Source organism: Schistocerca gregaria, chromosome 8 (genome assembly GCF_023897955.1).
Source record: "Schistocerca gregaria isolate iqSchGreg1 chromosome 8, iqSchGreg1.2, whole genome shotgun sequence".
NCBI classification, from domain to species: domain Eukaryota; kingdom Metazoa; phylum Arthropoda; class Insecta; order Orthoptera; family Acrididae; genus Schistocerca; species Schistocerca gregaria.
Genome location: NC_064927.1, coordinates 6737031 through 6761676, shown reverse-complemented (window position 1 = coordinate 6761676; position 24646 = coordinate 6737031). Strand labels below are relative to the sequence as shown.

At 46.6% G+C, this 24646-nt stretch overlaps 8 non-coding genes across 8 annotated transcripts; all 8 read left to right on the top strand.

The window, feature by feature from the left end:
• The first annotated feature begins 535 nt into the window (after positions 1-535).
• Positions 536-608, top strand: Trnak-cuu (transfer RNA lysine (anticodon CUU)). Its single transcript has one exon. It is a non-coding gene; the product is annotated as a tRNA-Lys (tRNA).
• Positions 609-2069: 1461 nt separating this feature from the next.
• Positions 2070-2142, top strand: Trnak-cuu (transfer RNA lysine (anticodon CUU)). The gene has a single exon. It is a non-coding gene; the product is annotated as a tRNA-Lys (tRNA).
• A 1449-nt stretch (positions 2143-3591) lies between these two features.
• On the top strand, positions 3592-3664 carry Trnak-cuu (transfer RNA lysine (anticodon CUU)). Its single transcript has one exon. It is a non-coding gene; the product is annotated as a tRNA-Lys (tRNA).
• Positions 3665-5128: 1464 nt separating this feature from the next.
• Trnak-cuu (transfer RNA lysine (anticodon CUU)) lies at positions 5129-5201 on the top strand. The gene has a single exon. It is a non-coding gene; the product is annotated as a tRNA-Lys (tRNA).
• Positions 5202-6671: 1470 nt separating this feature from the next.
• Trnak-cuu (transfer RNA lysine (anticodon CUU)) lies at positions 6672-6744 on the top strand. Its single transcript has one exon. It is a non-coding gene; the product is annotated as a tRNA-Lys (tRNA).
• Positions 6745-8208: 1464 nt separating this feature from the next.
• Positions 8209-8281, top strand: Trnak-uuu (transfer RNA lysine (anticodon UUU)). The gene has a single exon. It is a non-coding gene; the product is annotated as a tRNA-Lys (tRNA).
• A 7390-nt stretch (positions 8282-15671) lies between these two features.
• Trnak-cuu (transfer RNA lysine (anticodon CUU)) lies at positions 15672-15744 on the top strand. Its single transcript has one exon. It is a non-coding gene; the product is annotated as a tRNA-Lys (tRNA).
• Positions 15745-17202: 1458 nt separating this feature from the next.
• Trnak-cuu (transfer RNA lysine (anticodon CUU)) lies at positions 17203-17275 on the top strand. The gene has a single exon. It is a non-coding gene; the product is annotated as a tRNA-Lys (tRNA).
• Positions 17276-24646: the final 7371 nt, after the last annotated feature.

Below are 24646 nucleotides of genomic sequence, written 5' to 3'. Positions count from 1 at the left end.
GGTCGTCAGTGACTGTGTGGCCTAATGGATAAGGCGTCGGACTTCGGATCTGAAGATTACAGGTTGGAATACTGTCACGCTCGTGTTTTATCAGTTCTGAAAAAGAAACATACCTTTTTAATGTAGCATTTGAGCAGTACGAAACCGTCTGAATGTTGCTGTTGACCATTTTCTGCTTGGAGATGCTCTTGAGCTTGAAACACATACTACAAGACCGGTGTTAACTAGCGAAATGGTAGGCAGAGTGTCGTCACCGCGAGTTTCCACTGGCACTTGCACATCTAAAACAACGTCGGAAAGTAACTCGTTCGCCTTTTGAGTCACATCAAGTATGAGTGTTAATTTTGACTCCACTAGCACTGCAGGTTGTCATGCAATTCCTTTACCTCTCAGAAATGATTATGAAATAAAAGTGAAGTACGTGACGAGTGTGACGTTAGGAAAACATTAGGCAGCATGGAGAGATTCTGTATGGGACCACCCAACCCAAACGAGTACTGTGTGACGTGCTGCCCTGCAAGTATTCACCCAAGCAGCCCGGCTAGCTCAGTCGGTAGAGCATGAGACTCTTAATCTCAGGGTCGTGGGTTCGAGCCCCACGCTGGGCGGAACGGAATTTTGTTCCGCTGCAGATGTAAATTACTGTTTTTCTGATTAACGTGATGTAATGGAAATAGCAACTTTAAACTTTGCCTACGTCTCTGTCAGTCGCAAGGAAACTGTAATTGAAGGTGAAGGTGATTTAGTAGACATGTGTGAAAGACATGTTCTGAAATGCAAGTGTTGTTGTTTCTAGAGGACATCGGTTACGTGTCAGATGTGTAGCCAAGCAGTAATGGGTCGCCATAGCTGCAAATATTAGTCGGTAATATGAAGTGTTGTCAGCTGAAGTCTGATGATCCAGACGACCGTAAGAACCAAGTACGCAAAAGTACCGCTAGGCCGCGCCTCTTTAGCTCAGTGGTAGAGCACTGGACTAGTAAACCAAGGGTCGTGAGTTGCATCCTCAAAGGAAGAAGTCGAATTTTGGAAATCAGTTGCGCGTCGTGGCCGTATAGCAAACAGTATCTGTGATGACGAACAATTAGCGACATGCCTTTTATTAAGAATTACTCTCAGATGTGATTAAGGCGAATGGCGCAGATAAAGCCTTTGCCAAAGCGGTACAGCATAAGGTGGGACGAGGCAGTCTGAATTACATTTTATAGATGTATTTCTCACATATGTCAGAGCCTCTCGCGGTCGTCGTCGTCGTCGTCGTCGTCGTCGCCGCCGCCGCCGCCGCCGCCGCCGCCGCTGCTTCTTCAGAAGTAGCAAATGGCCATCGTGGCAAATGCGGCGAGGCACGCCCTGCCTTCGATTCCGTATGCACAAAGTGTGTGGTCTTGTTTCCCAATCTATATTTGGTCGGTCACGTAAGAGGTTGAATGTAACGAATGGGTGGGAAAGAGCAAGGGCAGCGGCTGTGTAGAACGAAAACATAAATTATCAGGGGTGTGAGCGTTTCGAGATGAGTCATATACAAGTTGCACTTGGTCGTCAGTGACTGTGTGGCCTAATGGATAAGGCGTCGGACTTCGGATCTGAAGATTACAGGTTCGAATGCTGTCACGCTCGTGTTTTATCATTTCTGAATAAGAAACATACCGTTTTAATGTAGCATTTGAGCAGTACGAAACCGTCTGAATGTTGCTGTTGATCATTTTCTGCTTGGAGATGCTCTTGAGCTTGAAACACACACTACTAGACCGGTGTTAACTAGCGAAATGGTCGGCAGAGTGCCGTCACCGCAAGTTTCCACTGGCACTTGCACATCTAAAACAACGTCGGAAAGTAACTCGTTCGCCTTTTGAGTCACATCAAGTATGAGTGTTAATTTTGACGCCACTAGCTCTGCAGGTTGTCATGCAATTCCTTTACCTCTCAGAAATGATTATGAAATAAAAGTGAAGTACGTGACGAGTGTGACGTTAGGAAAACATTAGGCAGCATGGAGAGATTCTGTATGGGACCACCCAACCCAAACGAGTACTGTGTGACGTGCTGCCCTGCAAGTATTCACCCAAGCAGCCCGGCTAGCTCAGTCGGTAGAGCATGAGACTCTTAATCTCAGGGTCGTGGGTTCGAGCCCCACGCTGGGCGGAACGGAATTTTGTTCCGCTGCAGATGTAAATTACTGTTTTTCTGATTAACGTGATGTAATGGAAATAGCAACTTTAAACTTTGCCTACGTCTCTGTCAGTCGCAAGGAAACTGTATTTGAAGGTGAAGGTGACTTTGTAGACTTGTGTGAAAGACATGTTCTGAAATGCAAGTGTTGTTGTTTGGAGAGGACATCGGTTACGTGTCAGATGTGTAGCCAAGCAGTAATGGGTCGCCATAGCTGCAAATATTAGTCGGTAATATGAAGTGTTGTCAGCTGAATTCTGATGATCCAGACGACCGTAAGGACGAAGTACGCAAACGTATCGCTAGGCCGCGCCTCGTTAGCTCAGTGGTAGAGCACTGGACTAGTAAACCAAGGGTCGTGAGTTCCATCCTCAAAGGAAGAAGTCGAATTTTGGAAATCAGTTGCGCGTCGTGGCCGTATAGCAAACAGTATCTGTGATGACGAACAATTAGCGACATGCCTTTTATTAAGAATTACTCTCAGATGTAATTAACGCGAATGGCGCAGATAAAGCCTTTGCCAAAGCGGTACAGCATAAGGTGGGACGAGGCAGTCTGAATTACAGTTTATAGATGTATTTCTCACATATGTCAGAGCCTCTCGCGGTCGTCGTCGTCGTCGTCGTCGTCGCCGCCGCCGCCGCCGCCGCCGCTTCTGCAGAAGTAGCAAATGGCCATCGTGGCAAATGCGGCGAGGCACGCCCTGCCTTCGATTCCGTATGCACAAAGTGTGTGGTCTTGTTTCCCAGTCTATATTTGGTCGGTCACGTAAGAGGTTGAATGTAACGAATGGGTGGGAAAGAGCAAGGGCAGCGGCTGTGTAGAACGAAAACACAAATTATCAGGGGTGTGAGCGTTTCGAGATGAGTCATATACAAGTTGCACTTGGTCGTCAGTGACTGTGTGGCCTAATGGATAAGGCGTCGGACTTCGGATCTGAAGATTACAGGTTGGAAAACTTTCAAGCTCGTGTTTTATCAGTTGTGAAAAAGAAACATACCGTTTTAATGTAGCATTTGAGCAGTACGAAACCGTCTGAATGTTGCTGTTGACCATTTTCTGCTTGGAGATGCTCTTGAGCTTGAAACACACACTACAAGACCGGTGTTAACTAGCGAAATGGTAGGCAGAGTGCCGTCACCACGAGTTTCCACTGGCACTTGCACATCTAAAACAACGTCGGAAAGTAACTCGTTAGCCTTTTGAGTCACATCAAGTATGAGTGTTAATTTTGACGCCACTAGCTCTGCAGGTTGTCATGCAATTCCTTTACCTCTCAGAAATGATTATGAAATAAAAGTGAAGTACGTGACGAGTGTGACGTTAGGAAAACATTAGGCAGCATGGAGAGATTCTGTATGGGACCACCCAACCTAAACGAGTACTGTGTGACGTGCTGCCCGGCAAGTACTCATCCAAGCAGCCCGGCTAGCTCAGTCGGTAGAGCATGAGACTCTTAATCTCAGGGTCGTGGGTTCGAGCCCCACGCTGGGCGGAACGTAATTTTGTTCCGCTGCAGATGTAAATTACTGTTTTTCTGATTAACGTGATGTAATGGAAATAGCAACTTTAAACTTTGCCTACGTCTCTGTCAGTAGCAAGGAAACTGTATTTGAAGGTGAAGGTGACTTTGTAGACATGTGTGAAAGACATGTTCTGAAATGCAAGTGTTGTTGTTTGGAGAGGACATCGGTTAGGTGTCAGATGTGTAGCCAAGCAGTAATGGGTCGCCATAGCTGCAAATATTAGTCGGTAATATGAAGTGTTGTCAGCTGAAGTCTGATGATCCAGACGACCGTAAGGACGAAGTACTCAAAAGTACCGCTAGGACGCGCCCCTTTAGCTCAGTGGTAGAGCACTGGACTAATAAACCAAGGGTCGTGAGTACCATCCTCAAAGGAAGAAGTCGAATTTTGGAAATCAGTTGCGCGTCGTGGCCGTATAACAAACAGTATCTGTGATGACGAACAATTAGCGACATGCCTTTTATTAAGAATTACTCTCAGATGTGATTAAGGCGGATGGCGCAGATAAAGCCTTTGCCAAAGCGGTACAGCATAAGGTGGGACGAGGCAGTTTGAATTACATTTTATAGATGTATTTCTCACATATGTCAGAGCCACTCGCGGTCGTCGTCGTCGTCGTCGTCGTCGTCGTCGTCGTCGTCGTCGTCGTCGTCGCCGCCGCCGCTTCTGCAGAAGTAGCAAATGGCCATCGTGGCAAATGCGGCGAGGCACGCCCTGCCTTCGATTCCGTATGCACAAAGTGTGTGGTCTTGTTTCCCAGTCTATATTTGGTCGGTCACGTAAGAGGTTGAATGTAACGAATGGGTGGGAAAGAGCAAGGGCAGCGGCTGTGTAGAACGAAAACACAAATTATCAGGGGTGTGAGCGTTTCGAGATGAGTCATATACAAGTTGCACTTGGTCGTCAGTGACTGTGTGGCCTAATGGATAAGGCGTCGGACTTCGGATCTGAAGATTACAGGTTCGAATACTGTCACGCTCGTGTTTTATCAGTTGTGAAAAAGAAACATACCGTTTTAATGTAGCATTTGAGCAGTACGAAACCGTCTGAATGTTGCTGTTGACCATTTTCTGCTTGGAGATGCTCTTGAGCTTGAAACACACACTACAAGACCGGTGTTAACTAGCGAAATGTTATTCAGAGTGCCGTCACCACGAGTTTCCACTGGCACTTGCACATCTAAAACAACGTCGGAAAGTAACTCGTTCGCCTTTTGAGTCACACCAAGTATGAGTGTTAATTTTGACGCCACTAGCTCTGCAGGTTGTCATGCAATTCCTTTACCTCTCAGAAATGATTATGAAATAAAAGTGAAGTACGTGACGAGTGTGACGTTAGGAAAACATTAGGCAGCATGGAGAGATTCTGTATGGGACCACCCAACCCAAACGAGTACTGTGTGACGTGCTGCCCGGCAAGTATTCATCCAAGCAGCCCGGCTAGCTCAGTCGGTAGAGCATGACACTCTTAATATCAGGGTCGTGGGTTCGAGCCCCACGCTGGGCGGAACGAAAATTCGTTCCGCTGCAGATGTAAATTACTGTTTTTCTGATTAACGTGATGTAATGGAAATAGCAACCTTAAACTTTGCCTACGTCTCTGTCAGTCGCAAGGAAACTGTATTTGAAGGTAAAGGTGATTTTGTAGACATGTGTGAAAGACATGTTCTGAAATGCAAGTGTTGTTGTTTGGAGAGGACATCGGTTATGTGTCAGATGTGTAGCCAAGCAGTAATGGGTCGCCATAGCTGCAAATATTAGTCGGTAATATGAAGTGTTGTCAGCTGAAGTCTGATGATCCAGACGACCGTAAGGACGAAGTACGCAAAAGTACCGCTAGGCCGCGCTTCTTTAGCTCAGTGGTAGAGCACTGGACTAGTAAATTAAGGGTCGTGAGTTACATCCTGAAAGGAAGAAGTCGAATTTTGGAAATCAGTTGCGCGTCGTGGCCGTATAGCAAACAGTATCTGTGATGACGAACAATTAGCGACATGCCTTTTATTAAGAATTACTCTCAGATGTGATTAAGGCGAATGGCGCAGATAAAGCCTTTGCCAAAGCGGTACAGCATAAGGTGGGACGAGGCAGTCTGAATTACATTTTATAGATGTATTTCTCACATATGTCAGAGCCTCTCGCGGTCGTCGTCGTCGTCGTCGTCGTCGTCGTCGTCGTCGTCGTCGTCGTCGTCGTCGTCGCCGCCGCCGCTTCTGCAGAAGTAGCAAATGGCCATCGTGGCAAATGCGGCGAGGCACGCCCTGCCTTCGATTCCGTATGCACAAAGTGTGTGGTCTTGTTTCCCAGTCTATATTTGGTCGGTCACGTAAGAGGTTGAATGTAACGAATGGGTGAGAAAGAGCAAGGGCAGCGGCTGTGTAGAACGAAAACACAAATTATCAGGGGTGTGAGCGTTTCGAGATGAGTCATATACAAGTTGCACTTGGTCGTCAGTGACTGTGTGGCCTAATGGATAAGGCGTCGGACTTCGGATCTGAAGATTACAGGTTGGAAAACTGTCACGCTCGTGTTTTATCAGTTGTGAAAAAGAAACGTACCGTTTTAATGTAGCATTTGAGCAGTACGAAACCGTTTGAATGTTGCTGTTGACCATTTTCTGCTTGGAGATGCTCTTGAGCTTGAAACACACACTACAAGACCGGTGTTAACTAGCGAAATGGTAGGCAGAGTGCCGTCACCGCGAGTTTCCACTGGCACTTGCACATCTAAAACAACGTCGGAAAGTAACTCGTTAGCCTTTTGAGTCACATCAAGTATGAGTGTTAATTTTGACGCCACTAGCTTTGCAGGTTGTCATGCAATTCCTTTACCTCTCAGAAATGATTATGAAATAAAAGTGAAGTACGTGACGAGTGTGACGTTAGGAAAACATTAGGCAGCATGGAGAGATTCTGTATGGGACCACCCAACCCAAACGAGTACTGTGTGACGTGCTGCCCGGCAAGTATTCATCCAAGCAGCCCGGCTAGCTCAGTCGGTAGAGCATGACACTCTTAATATCAGGGTCGTGGGTTCGAGCCCCACGCTGGGCGGAACGAAAATTCGTTCCGCTGCAGATGTAAATTACTGTTTTTCTGATTAACGTGATGTAATGGAAATAGCAACCTTAAACTTTGCCTACGTCTCTGTCAGTCGCAAGGAAACTGTATTTGAAGGTAAAGGTGATTTTGTAGACATGTGTGAAAGACATGTTCTGAAATGCAAGTGTTGTTGTTTGGAGAGGACATCGGTTAGGTGTCAGATGTGTAGCCAAGCAGTAATGGGTCGCCATAGCTGCAAATATTAGTCGGTAATATGAAGTGTTGTCAGCTGAAGTCTGATGATCCAGACGACCGTAAGGACGAAGTACGCAAAAGAACCGCTAGGGCGCGCCCCTTTAGCTCAGTGGTAGAGCACTGGACTAGTAAACCAAGGGTCGTGAGTACCATCCTCAAAGGAAGAAGTCGAATTTTGGAAATTAGTTGCGCGTCGTGGCCGTATAGCAAACAGTATCTGTGATGACGAACAATTAGCGACATGCCTTTTATTAAGAATTACTCTCAGATGTGATTAAGGCAAATGGCGCAGATAAAGCCTTTGCCAAAGCGGTACAGCATAAGGTGGGACGAGGCAGTCTGAATTACATTTTATAGATGTATTTCTCACATATGTCAGAGCCTCTCGCGGTCGTCGTCGTCGTCGTCGTCGTCGTCGTCGTCCTCGTCGTCGTCGTCGTCGTCGTCGTCGCTTCTGCAGAAGTAGCAAATGGCCATCGTGGCAAATGCGGCGAGGCACGCCCTGCCTTCGATTCCGTATGCACAAAGTGTGTGGTCTTGTTTCCCAGTCTATATTTGGTCGGTCACGTAAGAGGTTGAATGTAACGAATGGGTGGGAAAGAGCAAGGGCAGCGGCTGTGTAGAACGAAAACACAAATTATCAGGGGTGTGAGCGTTTCGAGATGAGTCATATACAAGTTGCACTTGGTCGTCAGTGACTGTGTGGCCTAATGGATAAGGCGTCGGACTTCGGATCTGAAGATTACAGGTTCGAATACTGTCACGATCGTGTTTTATCAGTTGTGAAAAAGAAACATACCGTTTTAATGTAGCATTTGAGCAGTACGAAACCGTTTGAATGTTGCTGTTGACCATTTTCTGCTTGGAGATGCTCTTGAGCTTGAAACACACACTACAAGACCGGTGTTAACTAGGGAAATGGTAGGCAGAGTGCCGTCACCGCGAGTTTCCACTGGCACTTGCACATCTAAAACAACGTCGGAAAGTAACTCGTTCGCCTTTTGAGTCACATCAAGTATGAGTGTTAATTTTGACGCCACTAGCTCTGCAGGTTGTCATGCAATTCCTTTACCTCTCAGAAATGATTATGAAATAAAAGTGAAGTACGTGACGAGTGTGACGTTAGGAAAACATTAGGCAGCATGGAGAGATTCTGTATGGGACCACCCAACCCAAACGAGTACTGTGTGACGTGCTGCCCGGCAAGTATTCATCCAAGCAGCCCGGCTAGCTCAGTCGGTAGAGCATGAGACTTTTAATCTCAGGGTCGTGGGTTCGAGCCCCACGCAGGGCGGAACGGAATTTTGTTCCGCTGCAGATGTAAATTACTGTTTTTCTGATTAACGTGATGTAATGGAAATAGCAACTTTAAACTTTGCCTACGTCTCTGTCAGTCGCAAGGAAACTGTATTTGAGGGTGAAGGTGATTTTGTAGACATGTGTGAAAGACATGTTCTGAAATGCAAGTGTTGTTGTTTGGAGAGGACATCGGTTACGTGTCAGATGTGTAGCCAAGCAGTAATGGGTCGCCATAGCTGCAAATATTAGTCGGTAATATGAAGTGTTGTCAGCTGAAGTCTGATGATCCAGACGACCGTAAGGACCAAGTACGCAAAATTACCGCTAGGCCGCGCCTCTTTAGCTCAGTGGTAGAGCACTGGACTAGTAAACCAAGGGTCGTGAGTTGCATCCTCAAAGGAAGAAGTCGAATTTTGGAAATCAGTTGCGCGTCGTGGCCGTATAGCAAACAGTATCTGTGATGACGAACAATTGGCGACATGCCTTTTATTAAGAATTACTCTCAGATGTGATTAAGGCGAATGGCGCAGATAAAGCCTTTGCCAAAGCGGTACAGCATAAGGTGGGACGAGGCAGTCTGAATTACATTTTATAGATGTATTTCTCACATATGTCAGAGCCTCTCGCGGTCGTCGTCGTCGTCGTCGTCGTCGTCGTCGCCGCCGCTTCTGCAGAAGTAGCAAATGGCCATCGTGGCAAATGCGGCGAGGCACGCCCTGCCTTCGATTCCGTATGCACAAAGTGTGTGGTCTTGTTTCCCAGTCTATATTTGGTCGGTCACGTAAGAGGTTGAATGTAACGAATGGGTGGGAAAGAGCAAGGGCAGCGGCTGTGTAGAACGAAAACACAAATTATCAGGGGTGTGAGCGTTTCGAGATGAGTCATATACAAGTTGCACTTGGTCGTCAGTGACTGTGTGGCCTAATGGATGTCATTCTGGCTTTAGCCGTCGCCGCGGTCGGACGTGCTTGTTGTTTACTCCGCGTACGTTAGCGCTATCGCCGGTGTTTGGTGTTTACGTGAAGTTAGCTGTACATTTTCGCTGTTATTTTTTGAGTGGTGTCTCTGATAAGTGTTTTTATAGTGCTTTCGTCCGTTCCACGTCTCGTGCTTCGCCGCAATTTCGGTTGTTGCCGGAATTTCGTCGGAACCGACGACCATGTCTGACACCGTCAGGAAGAATACTTTAGTCTTCTCGTTCGAGAAAGAAACACGGCCGGTCCAACCCACTGCGCTGGAAATCCACGATTGGCTGACTGAGGTAATCGGTATAAATTCTGACTCTGTTCATACCACGCAATTAGATGCTGAAAAATACTGTGTTTTTGTTAAATTTCTGAACTCAGTGACAGTCGATAAGTTGCTTGCAAAATGGGGTAATTCCGTCGAATTTGTTCATCGAGACGGTTCAAAAAGTAATGTCTCTGTACGAAAAGCTGATATCATGTACACCAATGTCAGGATTTTGAATGTTCCAATTGAAATTGATAATCAGTTGATCAAGGACGCTCTATCTAAATATGGCGAAGTTAAATCTATCTATAACGAAAGATGGTCGAAGCTATACAAGATACAGTGTTTTAATGGCATTAGATCCGTTGAAATGGAGGTGAAAGCCAACATTCCGTCCCATATATCCGTTGCAGGCCATAAAGCACATGTTGTGTATTCTGGTCAGGAGCGCACGTGCAATATTTGCAATGAGACAGGTCATTTCCGACAAGATTGTCCGCGCCGTGTTTTTGTTCTTCGGAACAATCTAACACAGCGTCAAAAACTGACCCTCAGCGATGTCTTACCAAATAGCACTTCCCTTCTTTCGGTTAACGACAGTGGTGCATGTACTTCTGCAGTGCCCGCCATAACTACTACGGAGTTCCCTCCCCTGAGCGTCATTACATCACACCCTTCTGTTCCCGATTGCGATCTCCAGAATAAGAAGCGACCGTTGGAAACGACCGATGACGGCTCGGACGGCGAGTCCGCCCGTAATTCGCCTTCCACCCGCAAGCAGAAGCAGTGTAATGCGGATGTGCTCGAGGAAACAAACAGTACATGTATTGACGTGACGACAGCCGCTGAGGCAACCCGGCCGCTGTCGGCGGCTGAACAGGTACAAACGGTCCACGGAGGGGACGCAGTAACGATTGTCGCGGAGACGGAAGAGGCGCGCTCCGAAGCACAAGAGGTGACGGAGCGGAACCCAACTCAAGAACTTACAGACCCACAAACCGCCGACTCAGTCAGTGCTCTGGAGCTAGTGACGGAAGAACAAGGAAATGGCACTCGTAAAAAGGATGCTGTTGAGGCAGCTTCGGTCACAACGGTGGTAAAGATAGACAATCCGAATGACGGCGCGTTGAACCAAGATGTCCGAAGACGCCGACTCAAACCGCTACCTACTCTCAAAGCTTCCCGTAACCAAAGCAAACAACAACCAGCACAAGAGGAAGCGACGGCCAAGAACGTCTTGTATGAAATCATCACGGAAAGACCTAAGGAGGTACCTTCAAGTGACATTAGTGATGCAAAGCCCCTCGGTAAAACTAAAACCCGAGATGTTCGGAATCCTGCACCAAAATGAGGCTGTAAGATGAAAAAAAAAAAAGGGATTTTGTTGAACCAGTTTCATTTCTAATTGTACTACTGTCTTAGTCATATTTCAGAGGAACCAGATGAAGTGTTTACCGAGCTTCAAATACTGACTATTCTTTTCGATGTTTGTTTAAGCGGAGTCGTTTCTCTCTTCTAGAAGCTGCACATCTCTTTTCTTTTTTTTTTTTATTAATATTTTGTTATCTTTTTAATCACTTATTTACTTTTTATGCAAACTAAATGTCCCAGGCATATACAATTACGACTATCAATATTAACAGGATTACATCCGTGACTAAAGTTACAGCGCTCAAGGATTATTTATATGAGTCAGGGACGGACATTGCTTTCCTACAGGAAGTAGTGCTGACTAATCTTACAGTGCCTGGATATTTGGCGATTTTAAATGTCTCACTTGACACCAACGTCGGTACAGCAATTTTAGTCAGGGAGGGGATTCCTGTCTCGGATATCGAGAGGTTGGACTCCGGCAGAGCGATAGCTATAAAAGTCTTTGGTTCTACCCTTATCAATCTGTATGCCCCTTCTGGCACATCCAATAGAATGGAAAGAGCACAGTTCTATAAAGAAGAAATCATTTATTTATTACGGAAAAACCCAAAAGATCTTATAATAGGCGGTGATTTTAATTGTGTGATAAATAAGAAAGACCAGGTTCCGAATTTTAATAACTGCAGTGAACTGAAGCGTTTCGTCACTGTTTTACAGCTTAAAGATGCTTGGGAAATAATGTATCCCACTTTTGTGGCATTTACATTCCTAGGTCCTCACTCACGTAGCAGGATCGACAGACTCTACATATCGCAAAGTCTAGTTAGCTCCTTCATTAAAGCAGAGACGATTCCAGTTTACTTTTCTGATCATAGCTCCGTGCTAGCTTCCATCAACCTTACTGCGCAACCCACTCGCCGTTTTAGAAGTTCATGGCACCTTAATACGTCACTGATGCAGGACGACGGATTAGAAGAAAGTTTGACAGAAGCGTGGGCATTGTGCCTCCGCTCTGCAGATAGACACGTCTCAGTACTAGACTGGTGGTGCAACAGGGCAAAGCCTAAACTGAGAAAAGTTCTCATCCAGTATAGTGTACAACGATCGAAAGACTTGAAAAATTCCATCGAATTTTATTATACCATGCTGCGAAATTTATATGAGCAGGCAAACACTTCCAACGTCCGTCTGGCAGATATCAAGCAAACTAAGGCCAAATTGCTCAGTCTTAAAAGACAGCAGATGGAGGGTCTGAAATTAAAATCCAAGGCTAAGACAGTCGTGGAGGATGAACATGCTTCCTTGTACCATCTACTGAAGCACGAAAGAAACAGGAGACGCACCTTCATTGATGGACTTCAGTCTGAAACTGGCGAGACACTCACGACTCAGAGAGACATCGTCAATGCAGTGCACAAATATTACGAAGACCTATACACTGCCAACCCGGTATGTGAAGAGTCCTTAGATGAGTTCCTTAGTTACATAGCTCCACAGGTCTCGGACGAGGAAAACGAAGACCTTCTCGTTGAGTGTACTAACGAAGATATCCACAGAATCATCTGCAAATCTCCTCTGAGGAAATCGCCGGGACCGGATGGTTTGCCTGTTGAATTTTATAAACGATACTGGCCACTGATTGGTGACATGTTTACCCGAATGACGAACGAGGTGCTTCAGGGAAAGCATTTACCTGCTGTTTTTAAAGAGAGCACAATAGTACTAATCCCAAAAAATGCTGCAAAAAGAAACCTCAACAACTTTCGTCCTATCTCCCTGTTAAACTCTGATTATAAAATCATCGGCAGAATTTTAAACAACAGACTCTCTCAGTTGGCCAAAAAGATAGTAAGTCCATACCAGTCCTGTGTGCCTACCAAGAGCATTTTCAAAAGCATAGCTGAATATAGAGATATAATTGCCATCACTGCTGTGACCACCATAAAATGTGCTATCATGTTTATTGTCTTCCAGAAAGCATTTGATCGTGTGGATCATAGATTCCTTAGTGCCACACTGAACAAAATAGGTTTTAATGAGCGAGTCGTAAGTGTGATCAGCAATGTTGCAACAGGCATCAGCGCTTGTATATCAGTTAACTGCCAGAGGACAAAGCAGATTCAGATCAGGCGCGGCGTTCCTCAAGGAAGCCCCCTCTCCATGTTCCTATTCGTGCTTTCATTAGAACCTTTCCTCCGCAGTGTTCATGCCACTCTAACTGGCATCACATTATCTGGTCACCGAACAGTCATAAACGCCTATGCCGATGATGTCGGAGTCGTCCTGCGAAATCCCGACGACATTTTGAAATTGGAAACGCTAATTAAAAAGTACTGTAGAGTCTCCGGAGCAGGTGTCAACGCAAACAAAAGCAAACTCCTAAACCTGCGGGGTTTTCAACATACCACCTTAGCCTGGGCCACAATGGTCACCCAATGCAAAGCACTAGGAATAACACTGACACCTTGTCCGTTAAAAATGGCAGCTATCAATTGGAGAAATACGTCGGGACAACTTCTTGGAACAACAAGAGAAAACCTCCACCGTAACTTGAACCAAGTTCAGAGGGTGATTTTCATTAACCACTGCATTCTCTCCAGGAGTTACTTTATAGCACAGATCTTCCCACTACCGAAAATGATTGGAAAAAAGATAATGTCTACCATTGCCAGCTATCTTTGGAGAGGGGATATATTCAGAGTCGACGCAAAAACTGCGACCTTAGATCCCAGGAATGGAGGTTTGGGGTTAGTTGACATCAGAAATAAGGCGTCTGCGCTTTTTATAAAAAGGACCGCCACTATCCTTAGCGACCACGCTGATAGCATTACAACTAAATTATTTGAAGTTGTCAGGCCTGCCAGTTTACAGGCGCCGGTGAATGTGCAAAAAATAAATAACCGGCTCCAATACGTTCGTGTATATTTTGTGGAATTCAGCTATCTCGGCGGTGTCATCATCAACTCACGACGGATCACGGCCCGCGATATTCTGTCCCATCGAAAGAAAATGGAGGGGAGAAACAAATTGGAAAGTAAATACCCACACACTGATTGGGACGCCATATGGAAAAATATTAATATGCGTGGTCTACCATCGGACGTCAAGTCAGCGTGGTATAAAACAGTGAATGAGACCGTAAGCACCAATGAAAGGTTACATGCAATCGGCGTTAGCGACACGAACCTATGTCTCAAATGTAAATTGATCGACACGTTAGTGCACAGATTCACGTGCGGTGGCAATCTACAACTCTGTAATTGGATTAGGGAACAACTGGCTTTTCTTACGAGATCTTCGGTGGAAAATTTTCCCCCTGTTACATTCCTCAGGCCTCAGACTTGCTATTTTCCAGCAGCAAAAAACAACTCGGTCCATTGGTTAATGGGACACTATGTGAATTACGTAATTAATCACCTGGGAAATGACAATTCCACTGATTTTTACATGTACTTGAAGTGTGCTTTTTATAACGCCCTGAAATATAAAGACCACAAGAAAAACTACGGCAATATGCTTCAAATTGTATTCGAGCGACTGGGCATTGGTTGACAAGCCAACGAGATAAACAAAAATCGTTTATTTAAGCGAAACGACGCTTAAACAAAAACAATTGGGGAGAAGTACACTTTTACAGTTTCATATTACAATCACTTATCTTCTGCTGGCAAAGAAGGCTATTTTGTTTATTGCACAGAAGACGCCGAAGCCGAAAGCCAGTATCGCAGGGTTAAAGATAAATTGTTTTCTTATACATTCATTTTATGACTGAGAAGGAAGTCTCATTTGTTTCCATGGAAGGGAACATACTTTTTTATTATTATTATTAATCTCAAGAAGGAAAGGAGGCTATGGAATTAGTGCCTTAACATAAAATTCCTTCTTCACATTCCATGAAGATTTTTCTTTTACAATAAAAAAATAACAAACAAACAAAAATAATAATAATAACAATAAAAAAACTAAACAGAAATTAAAAAAAATAATATACAGGTTCAGGGTCCACTACTTCCCACAACTTTATTATATATTACAAAGAAGTATGCTAGGTTGCCGAGAAGCAGTGGATGAGAAAAAAAAAAAAAAAAAAAAAAAAAAAAAAAAAAAAAAAAAGCACTAAAGCTATAACCTTCAATCTCTATTGCCTCGGCATGACATAAATTTTTTGTTTCAAATGAAGCATCTTTTGGTTCAGGATTTCGAAGGCAAAACAGCATATATCTACGTATACACAAGTTGTAAAATTAAAAAAAAAAAAAAAAAAAAAATGGATAAGGCGTCGGACTTCGGATCTGAAGATTACAGGTTCGAATACTGTCACGCTCGTGTTTTATCAGTTGTGAAAAAGAAATATACCGTTTTAATGTAGCATTTGAGCAGTACGAAACCGTCTGAATGTTGCTGTTGACCATTTTCTGCTTGGAGATGCTCTTGAGCTTGAAACACACACTACAAGACCGGTGTTAACTAGCGAAATGGTAGGCAGAGTGCCGTCACCGCGAGTTTCCACTGGCACTTGCACATCTAAAACAACGTCGGAAAGTAACTCGTTAGCCTTTTGAGTCACATCAAGTATGAGTGTTAATTTTGACGCCTCTAGCTCTGCAGGTTGTCATGCAATTCCTTTACCTCTCAGAAATGATTATGAAATAAAAGTGAAGTACGTGACGAGTGTGACGTTAGGAAAACATTAGGCAGCATGGAGAGATTCTGTATGGGACCACCCAACCCAAACGAGTACTGTGTGACGTGCTGCCCGGCAAGTATTCATCCAAGCAGCCCGGCTAGCTCAGTCGGTAGAGCATGAGACTCTTAATCTCAGGGGCGTGGGTTCGAGCCCCACGCTGGGCGGAACGGAAATTTGTTCCGCTGCAGGTGTAAATTACTGTTTTTCTGATTAACGTGATGTAATGGAAATAGCAACTTTAAACTTTGCCTACGTCTCTGTCAGTAGCTAGGATACTGTATTTGAAGGTGAAGGTGACTTTGTAGACATGTGTGAAAGACATGTTCTGAAATGCAAGTGTTGTTGTTTGGAGAGGACATCGGTTACGTTTCAGATGTGTAGCCAAGCAGTAATGGGTCGCCATAGCTGCAAATATTAGTCGGTAATATGAAGTGTTGTCAGCTGAAGTCTGATGATCCAGACGACCGTAAGGACGAAGTACGCCAAAGTACCGCTAGGACGCGCCCCTTTAGCTCAGTGGTAGAGCACTGGACTAGTAAACCAAGGGTCGTGAGTACCATCCTCAAAGGAAGAAGTCGAATTTTGGAAATCAGTTGCGTGTCGTGGCCGTATAGCAAACAGTATCTGTGATGACGAACAATTAGCGACATGCCTTTTATTAAGCATTACTCTCAGATGTGACTAAGGCGAATGGCGTAGATAAAGCCTTTGCCAAAGCGGTACAGCATAAGGTGGGACGAGGCAGTCTGAATTACATTTTATAGATGTATTTCTCACATATGTCAGAGCCACTCGCGGTCGTCGTCGTCGTCGTCGTCGTCGTCGTCGTCGTCGTCGTCGTCGCCGCCGCCGCTTCTGCAGAAGTAGCAAATGGCCATCGTGGCAAATGCGGCGAGGCACGCCCTGCCTTCGATTCCGTATGCACAAAGTGTGTGGTCTTGTTTCCCAGTCTATATTTGGTCGGTCACGTAAGAGGTTGAATGTAACGAATGGGTGGGAAAGAGCAAGGGCAGCGGCTGTGTAGAACGAAAACACAAATTTTCAGGGGTGTGAGCGTTTCGAGATGAGTCATATACAAGTTGCACTTGGTCGTCAGTAACTGTGTGGCCTAATGGATAAGGCGTCGGACTTCGGATCTGAAGATTACAGATTCGAATGCTGTCACGCTCGTGTTTTATCAGTTGTGAAAAAGAAACATACCGTTTTAATGTAGCATTTGAGCACTACGAAACCGTCTGAATGTTGCTGTTGACCATTTTCTGCTTGGAGATGCTCTTGAGCTTGAAACACACACTACAAGACCGGTGTTAACTAGCGAAATGGTCGGCAGAGTGCCGTCACCGCGAGTTTCCACTGGCACTTGCACATCTAAAACAACGTCGGAAAGTAACTCGTTCGCCTTTTGAGTCACATCAAGTATGAGTGTTAATTTTGACGCCACTAGCTCTGCAGGTTGTCATGCAATTTCTTTACCTCTCAGAAATGATTATGAAATAAAAGTGAAGTACGTGACGAGTGTGACGTTAGGAAAACATTAGGCAGCATTAGGAGATTCTGTATGGGACCACCCAACCCAAACGAGTACTGTGTGACGTGCTGCCCGGCAAGTATTCACCCAAGCAGCCCGGCTAGCTCAGACGGTAGAGCATGAGACTCTTAATCTCAGGGTCGTGGGTTGGAGCCCCACGCAGGGCGGAACGGAATTTTGTTCCGCTGCAGATGTAAATTACTGTTTTTCTGATTAACGTGATGTAATGGAAATAGCAACTTTAAACATTGCCTACGTCTCTGTCAGTCGCAAGGAAACTGTATTTGAAGGTGAAGGTGATTTTGTAGACATGTGTGAAAGACATGTTCTGAAATGCAAGTGTTGTTGTTTGGAGAGGACATCGGTTACGTGGCAGATGTGTAGCCAAGCAGTAATGGGTCGCCATAGCTGCAAATATTAGTCGGTAATATGAAGTGTTGTCAGCTGAAGTCTGATGATCCAGACGAAGTACGCAAAAGTACCGCTAGGCCGCGCTTCTTTAGCTCAGTGGTAGTGCACTGGACTAGTAAACCAAGGGTCGTGAGTTCCATCCTCAAAGGAAGAAGTCGAATTTTGGAAATCAGTTGTGCGTCGTGGCCGTATAGCAAACAGTATCTGTGATGACGAACAATTAGCGACATGCCTTTTATTAAGAATTACTCTCAGATGTGATTAAGGCGAATGGCGTAGATAAAGCCTTTTTTTTTTTTTTTTTTTTTTAAAAACCTTTATTCATCATCAATAATAATAATTATACAATATTAACCCACTTCCTTAATAGCATTAGTGGGTCGTAATATTAATACATTTATTATTGTTTCATGCAGCATGCTACAAAATATGATGTGCTACAGGTTACTACAACAATGGGCACTATACTAACTATCCCTACTACTTAAGAAACTATTACTGTCACTAATTGCTAATTTCTACACCTGCAGCGTCACATATGTGCCAGTAGAATATATAAACCTACTTTGCAAGCCTTGCTCTTCGAGCTAACCCCAAAGAGCTTGCCCCTGGCACTGGGCTGGCCAAGATGTTAACTCGCTGCAGTTCCATAACCTAAGTATAATATCCTATTCTAAGTCCTACGAAACTAACTTATCCTAAGTCAAATCCGGTGCATCTCTAAGTCGGTGAGATTAACCCCTCCTCCCCCTAATCCTGCGCGTGGCGGATCCCAACTGTGATGTGAAGTCGGCCAGTCCGCGCGCTGGCGGTATGGCAAAAGGGATCTAGATAATATCGGTGTTCATTTTCGCATTCTTAGTTTATCTCCCTCAGATATTCATTTAACACTTTCCGTGATACCTCGTTGGCCAGAGTATTAATCATCTGAAAAGTGTCTTCACGTCTGAGGAGTTGATACGTGTCATGGTTCGGTAGTCCGTCTCGAAGTGTAGTCGCTACATCATTGAAGAGAGGGCACTCGTAAATCACATGATCCGGAGTGCCTTCCGGCGCGCCACAGTCACACGCGGGCGTAGCCCTCTTCCCAAACCGACATAAGTATGTCGGGTAGGGTCCATGACCAGTGAGAAAATGGATCAGTCCCCGTGTTGGCTGAAAGTACTTCATTTCTAAGCGCTCCCTCACGTTCGGCAAGAACTGAAAGGTTCTGCGACCGGTTTCTTCTGTCTCCCAGGACCCCTGCCAAAGTTCTTCCCCCCTTCTTCAAATCCCCCTTTTGTCCTCTACCCTCACACCCATGATTTCTTCTATTTTCCCCTGGTTCCCTTTTTTTGCCCAATACCAGGCTGCTTGCTCCCTAATCTTGATGTCAAGTGGGCAGAGCCCCATTATGACTAATAGGGCCCCTCCTGGAGATGTTCTATAAGCGCCCACAGATCTTAGAACCATGCTTCTCTGAACCCTTCTCACTGCCATGGCGGGCACAACCCTCGTGAGTCTGTGCACCCAGACCCCGGAGCCGTAACCCACTACTGAAGTTAGGATACTATTGTGATAAAGTTTAATGAGATGTGGAGGTAGGTGAAATCTTTTGTGTCCTATGGAAATGAGGTTGTTTAATATTTGCAGAGCTTTTTGGGTTACAGTTTCAATGTGTTTTCCGAAGTTCCATTTCTCATCAATGATGACTCCTAGGTAACGTGTGTCTCGTCTTCGCAGTACCGGTGTGCCGTCAATTCTGACTGTAGGGTTCCTGATTAGTTGTCCTTTAAGTAGTAAGTATGTCGATTTGCTTGGTGATATGGTCATTTTCGTGGTGTGGCACCACTGTAGGAGTCTGTCTAACGCTCTCTCTATTTTAGGTTCTATGTCCTCTCGGCTACGGCCACCGACCATCAGGAGGAGGTCATCAGCGTAGGCTATCACCTCTAGCACATCCTCACTTCGTTGCAGGCTGTCTAGTAATGGCTCCATGTGGATGTCCCAAAAGAGCGGCCCTAGGACCGATCCTTGGGGACATCCTTTCGTGACAGCTTTCCCTACCCTTTCGCTAGGGGATGATAGCCAGACCTCCCGATCCTCACAGTAGCTCCTCAGGCAGCCATATAGCGGCCCTGGACACTCCTTCTCCCGCAAGCAGGAGAAGAGCGAGGGCCACCACAGGTTGTCGAAGACGCCACTGATGTCCACCATGATGCCCACCACGTATTTGTGCGGGGTCGAGCCACAGACCTCGGCCGCCAGGGCGATTGCATCAGATGCCGACCGCCCCGGCCTGAAACCGAATTGCCTGCTGCTCATCCCGCACAATACTCTATGTGCTGCCAATCTGTCAGCCAGCAGTTTTTCCAAGATTTTTCCAAACAAATCTAACAGGCAGATCGGCCTGTACGACTTTACTTCTGCAGGATCCTTGTCCGGTCCCTTCTTAATGATGACGACGTTCCCAGTTTTCCACCTTCTTGGGAACTGTTGTTGCCTCAGGCACTCATTATAGAGGTGGGTAAGCGGGGCAACCAGCTGGGGTGCCAGGAATTGCACCACCTCCGCCACAATGCCGTCTGGCCCAGGAGCTTTGCCTCTTTTAAGTTGCTTTATGTGGGTCGCCACCTCCTCTTCTGAGAAGGGGTAGACCGCCGTGTCATTATTATATATTTCACGGTCTTGTTCTCGCAATTGCCGTTGTCCCTCTGTCTCCCCATCCGCATTGTCATCAGGCAGCAGGGACCGGAGGAGGACCCCAGCAGTCTCCTGCCAGGACTCCGTCATCCTGTCCCCGTGCCTGACTGTAGATAGCTCCATAGGAGAGCGGATTTTCTCCCTGACTAATTTATAGGGGAGTCCCCATGGATCCAGTGCTAGCTGGCTGAGCACATAGTGTTCCCAGCTTCGCCTTCTGACTTCGCGTAGTTCACTCTGGAACCTCTGTTTTGCCTCCCTGTACTGCAATTGCCACCTTTGTCTCTCCTGCCAGACGACACTGCGCTGGTAGTGCCTCCTTAGCCTCCTGACAGATTGGCGTAGATCTTCCAGTTCAGGCGACCACGGTGACGGAGAAGCCGCCATGGCCTTCCTCCTGATCGGTACAGCAGCCCTCACCGCCCTGGTTACTGCAGTTACTAGTTCATCTGCTCTGTTGTCTACGTTTATGTCTTGTTGTATGTCATCTTCCGGTAATGGAGGAATGTCGCACTCCCTCGCCAGGCGTTCCCAGTCAGCTTTCCTGTAGTTAAATTGTATTTCCCACCCCATGGCCCAGCGGCACTCTCTCTCCCCTACTGTGAAAGTTATTAAGTTATGGTCGCTAGTGGTGGCGTTTCCTAGTACTTTCCAATTTTGTATGATGTTTGTTACATTTGGTGTCACGAGAGTGACATCAATATTTGTACCCTGCCCTCCTCCTGCCGTGTAGGTAGGAGGATTACCAGGCCTGTTGGCCACCACGAGTTGCGACGCCATAATGTATTCTTCCACCTTTTCTCCATTTGCGTCTCTTGTGCCACTGAACCATAGGGGGGACTTGGCATTAATATCAGCTGTTATTACAATTTTCCTTCCCCACAACGCCGTGGTCACCCTCATCAGGTGGTCTAGGTGTATTTCAATGTCATCTCCATACTGGAAGTACATATTAATGATGGTGATGATTCCTGCTGGAGATTGGAGCTCCACGACGTTGCAATGGGGAGTTGTAAACTGAGAGAGTGTGGTTACTCTCACGAGTTTGTTTGTAATTATAATTGCCGCCCTTGGGTCTTCTCCTCTGCTTATTACTTGCCATGTGGCGGCAGCAAATGCGACTTTCCCAGCTTGGGAGTACGGCTCCTGCAGACAGAGCACATCCAATCTCCTCTCCTCCACCTCCCTTCGGAGTTCCTGCATCACAAGTCGACTATTATGAGTGTTTAGTTGTCCTATGTTTATTTTGGTCATTATGGAAAGTAGGTGTGTACTCGGTCATGTGGCCAGGTCTTAGTCCAGTCGAACGCAATTCGTCCGTTCGCCAAAACTGCCTGTTCATAGATGTCGTGTAGGTCGAATTTCTCGCCCCTTCTTTCAAACACCTTTCTTAACAAGTCTCGCAGGGCTCCAAAGTCAGTGGGGAGATTCACTGATTTTAGTTGAATTCTGTCCACAGCCTCCATCACCGAGAAGGTTATCTTTCGTCCCTCTTCGTGTCCTACACGAACCACATGTCTCAGGGCAGTGGTCAGGGTAGCCGGCTGCTCAAGTCTTGCTAGTTGCATGGTGTACTCCAAGTTGGGGTACACTCTTACAGGGTCCACAGGTGGTAGTCTAACTACTGGAGTACCCTGTGTGGGAGAACTTGTACTAGAGCTACTGGTTATCAAGTTTTCCTGTATCGGTTGAATGACTTTTTTCTGCTCCTTTCTGGAAACTGCCACAGCCACAGGATGCCCTTGCCGTTTCTGGTGTTCTGTCGGCTCTGCTCCCCGGCTTTCGGAGGAGGGAGCTGCAGCTATGGGGGGTCTGTCTGTATTGCCATATTTATCATATAGATCTCAGTCTGTGTGGCTCTATTTTCAGTTTTCTCGGTGCTCGTAAGCGACCTTAAGAACAACTTAAACTTGTTAGCCCTCATAGCATCCCTCCTCCTTTTGCTCGGGGACTTATGTTTCGGCATCCTGTTCAGTATGCCGGGCTCACCCATAATCAATCCTGGAAATCAGTCTTTGTTCAAGCATGCTGTATGTTGGGCAGTTTCGACCTGTGGCTCCGCATGATTTCTTGCCTCGGTTCCTGCATGGTATGCAGATTGCCGCTGCCTTGCAGTCTTTACGGTTGTGACCGTTCTCTCCACATTTTGTGCAGGCCGACTCCCTGGTGCACAGCCTGAGAATGTGGTCCAAGTCGCCACAGTTGTGGTAACGAGGTACCACGACATAGTCCCTAGTGTTGATGGCATGAAAGCCAACATATATTTTGCCCATTGTCATAATGCTTTTCCACATCCGCGCTGTAACCTCAGCGACGTGATGTACCACATCTCGACCCCGTGGACCTGTCTTGAATCTGAGTTTAAAACAGTCTTTGAACTCTTCTTCACTCAGATGCTCAAAGTTTTGTTTTCTGATTGTGTCGCATAACACTTCATTGGTCATTACTGTTGGAACGTCGTACAGAATCACGAGAGGGTTCCTTTTCCTTGGAGGCTCACACTTAATTACTGAATTTAATTTGTGGTTGTTCAATATTTTTTCTTTATCCTCTTCGGATGCGACTTCCACTATTACTGAATTCTCGCTAGGTTTTATTCTTTTGATCTTTATTTTCTCTTTTACAGGGTCCACAGTAGTCGTAAATAGCTCCTGGATTCTTTTGACACTTGTGTCTTGGCCCGGCAGGGTCCTCAAGAAGACTGCCGTATCTGGCCTCTTAGTCACCTTATCTATGGTATCTCTGGTCGTTTTGGGCTTCGTAGGAGCTTGCGCTGCCACGGCAGCCCAGGTTTTAACTGGTTGTTTCCTCAATCGATTGTTTTCTTTTTCTAATTCTTCCACCCTTCCTTCCAACTTTGCGTGGGCAATGGCCCATGCAGCCAATTCATTTTTAATTGTTGAGAGTCCTGCTTGACTTATCTTTCCGTTTTTAATGTTTTGCTCCATGAGCAACGTGATTCGTGCTAATCTCTGCGTCACAGTTTCATTTTCGGCCTGTCCCGACTCATCCTGAGGAGAGGGATCAGGCGGCGCAAAAGAAGCCCGTTGAGGCGCACTCGAGTCACTCGTATCGGTTGTCGCCATGATTATACGAGTGATAAAAGAAAGATGGGAGCCCGTCTCTTGCCCCGGACCGGCTCCTCTGGCATGGGGGGGGACTTCTTGCAGCTCGCCCACCGACCTCGCCCCAAGGTCAAGGGCACTCCCGAGCTGCCGGGTTCAGCGCGCCGTCGCCAGCGCACTGGTCCCCATCGATGGCTCCGTCATCGGCGATTTCACGCGACGCTCCCCGGCAACTGCACCCCGCACTCCGGAGAGGCGGATGCACCTCTCGCCCTTCGCCGCCTACTAGCCCAAGTTTCCACCTTACGGCCAAGGACCCACTCCTACTCAGGTGGCGGGCCGGTCCCCCAGACGTTCGGCGGTCTGGACCCAGTTAACCTGGCCCAGGCGATGTCACCACCTCCTGGGTTTGGCAGAACACGCCCCGGTTACCCAGGGGCGCGGAGAGGCACCCTGGCCGACTCGCGCCGCGATCCCACGGCGACAAACGAAGTCGCCGGCATGCAGAGCTCCTGTTGGTCTGGGCCCTGCCAACAGAAAGGGACAGATGTTCGTCCCTTGACACAGCTCCCCCTGTGCCACGCACCCTTCGCTTTCGCATCGGGTTTGGTCGCAGCTCTTCCTTTTGTCGCAAGGCACCCCCGGGCAAGCCCGAGAAATGCCGAGCTTAACGTCTGGCACCACTTGAAGGCGGAAAGAGCCACTTGAGAAGGAGAGGCTATATATGACGCATCACTTCCCCTGTGGGCACGTCCGACTGGAAGCGATACGCCCCAGTGCGAGCCTCTGTGCCTTAGGGCGCGCTGGCGCGGGCTGGCCAACGCCAACGCTAACGCCAAAACGCACTGCGAGACGACAGGTCCCACGCCAGATAAAGCCTTTGCCAAAGCGGTACAGCATAAGGTGGGACGAGGCAGTCTGAATTACATTTTATAGAGGTACTTCTCACATATGTCAGAGCCTCTCGCGGTCGTCGTCGTCGTCGTCGTCGTCGCCGCCGCCGCTTCTGCAGAAGTAGCAAATGGCCATCGTGGCAAATGCGGCGAGGCACGCCCTGCCTTCGATTCCGTATGCACAAAGTGTGTGGTCTTGTTTCCCAGTCTATATTTGGTCGGTCACGTAAGAGGTTGAATGTAACGAATGGGTGGGAAAGAGCAAGGGCAGCGGCTGTGTAGAACGAAAACACAAATTATCAGGGGTGTGAGCGTTTCGAGATGAGTCATATACAAGTTGCACTTGGTCGTCAGTGACTGTGTGGCCTAATGGATAAGGCGTCGGACTTCGGATCTGAAGATTACAGGTTCGAATGCTGTCACGCTCGTGTTTTATCAGTTCTGAAAAAGAAACATACCGTTTTAATGTAGCATTTGAGCAGTACGA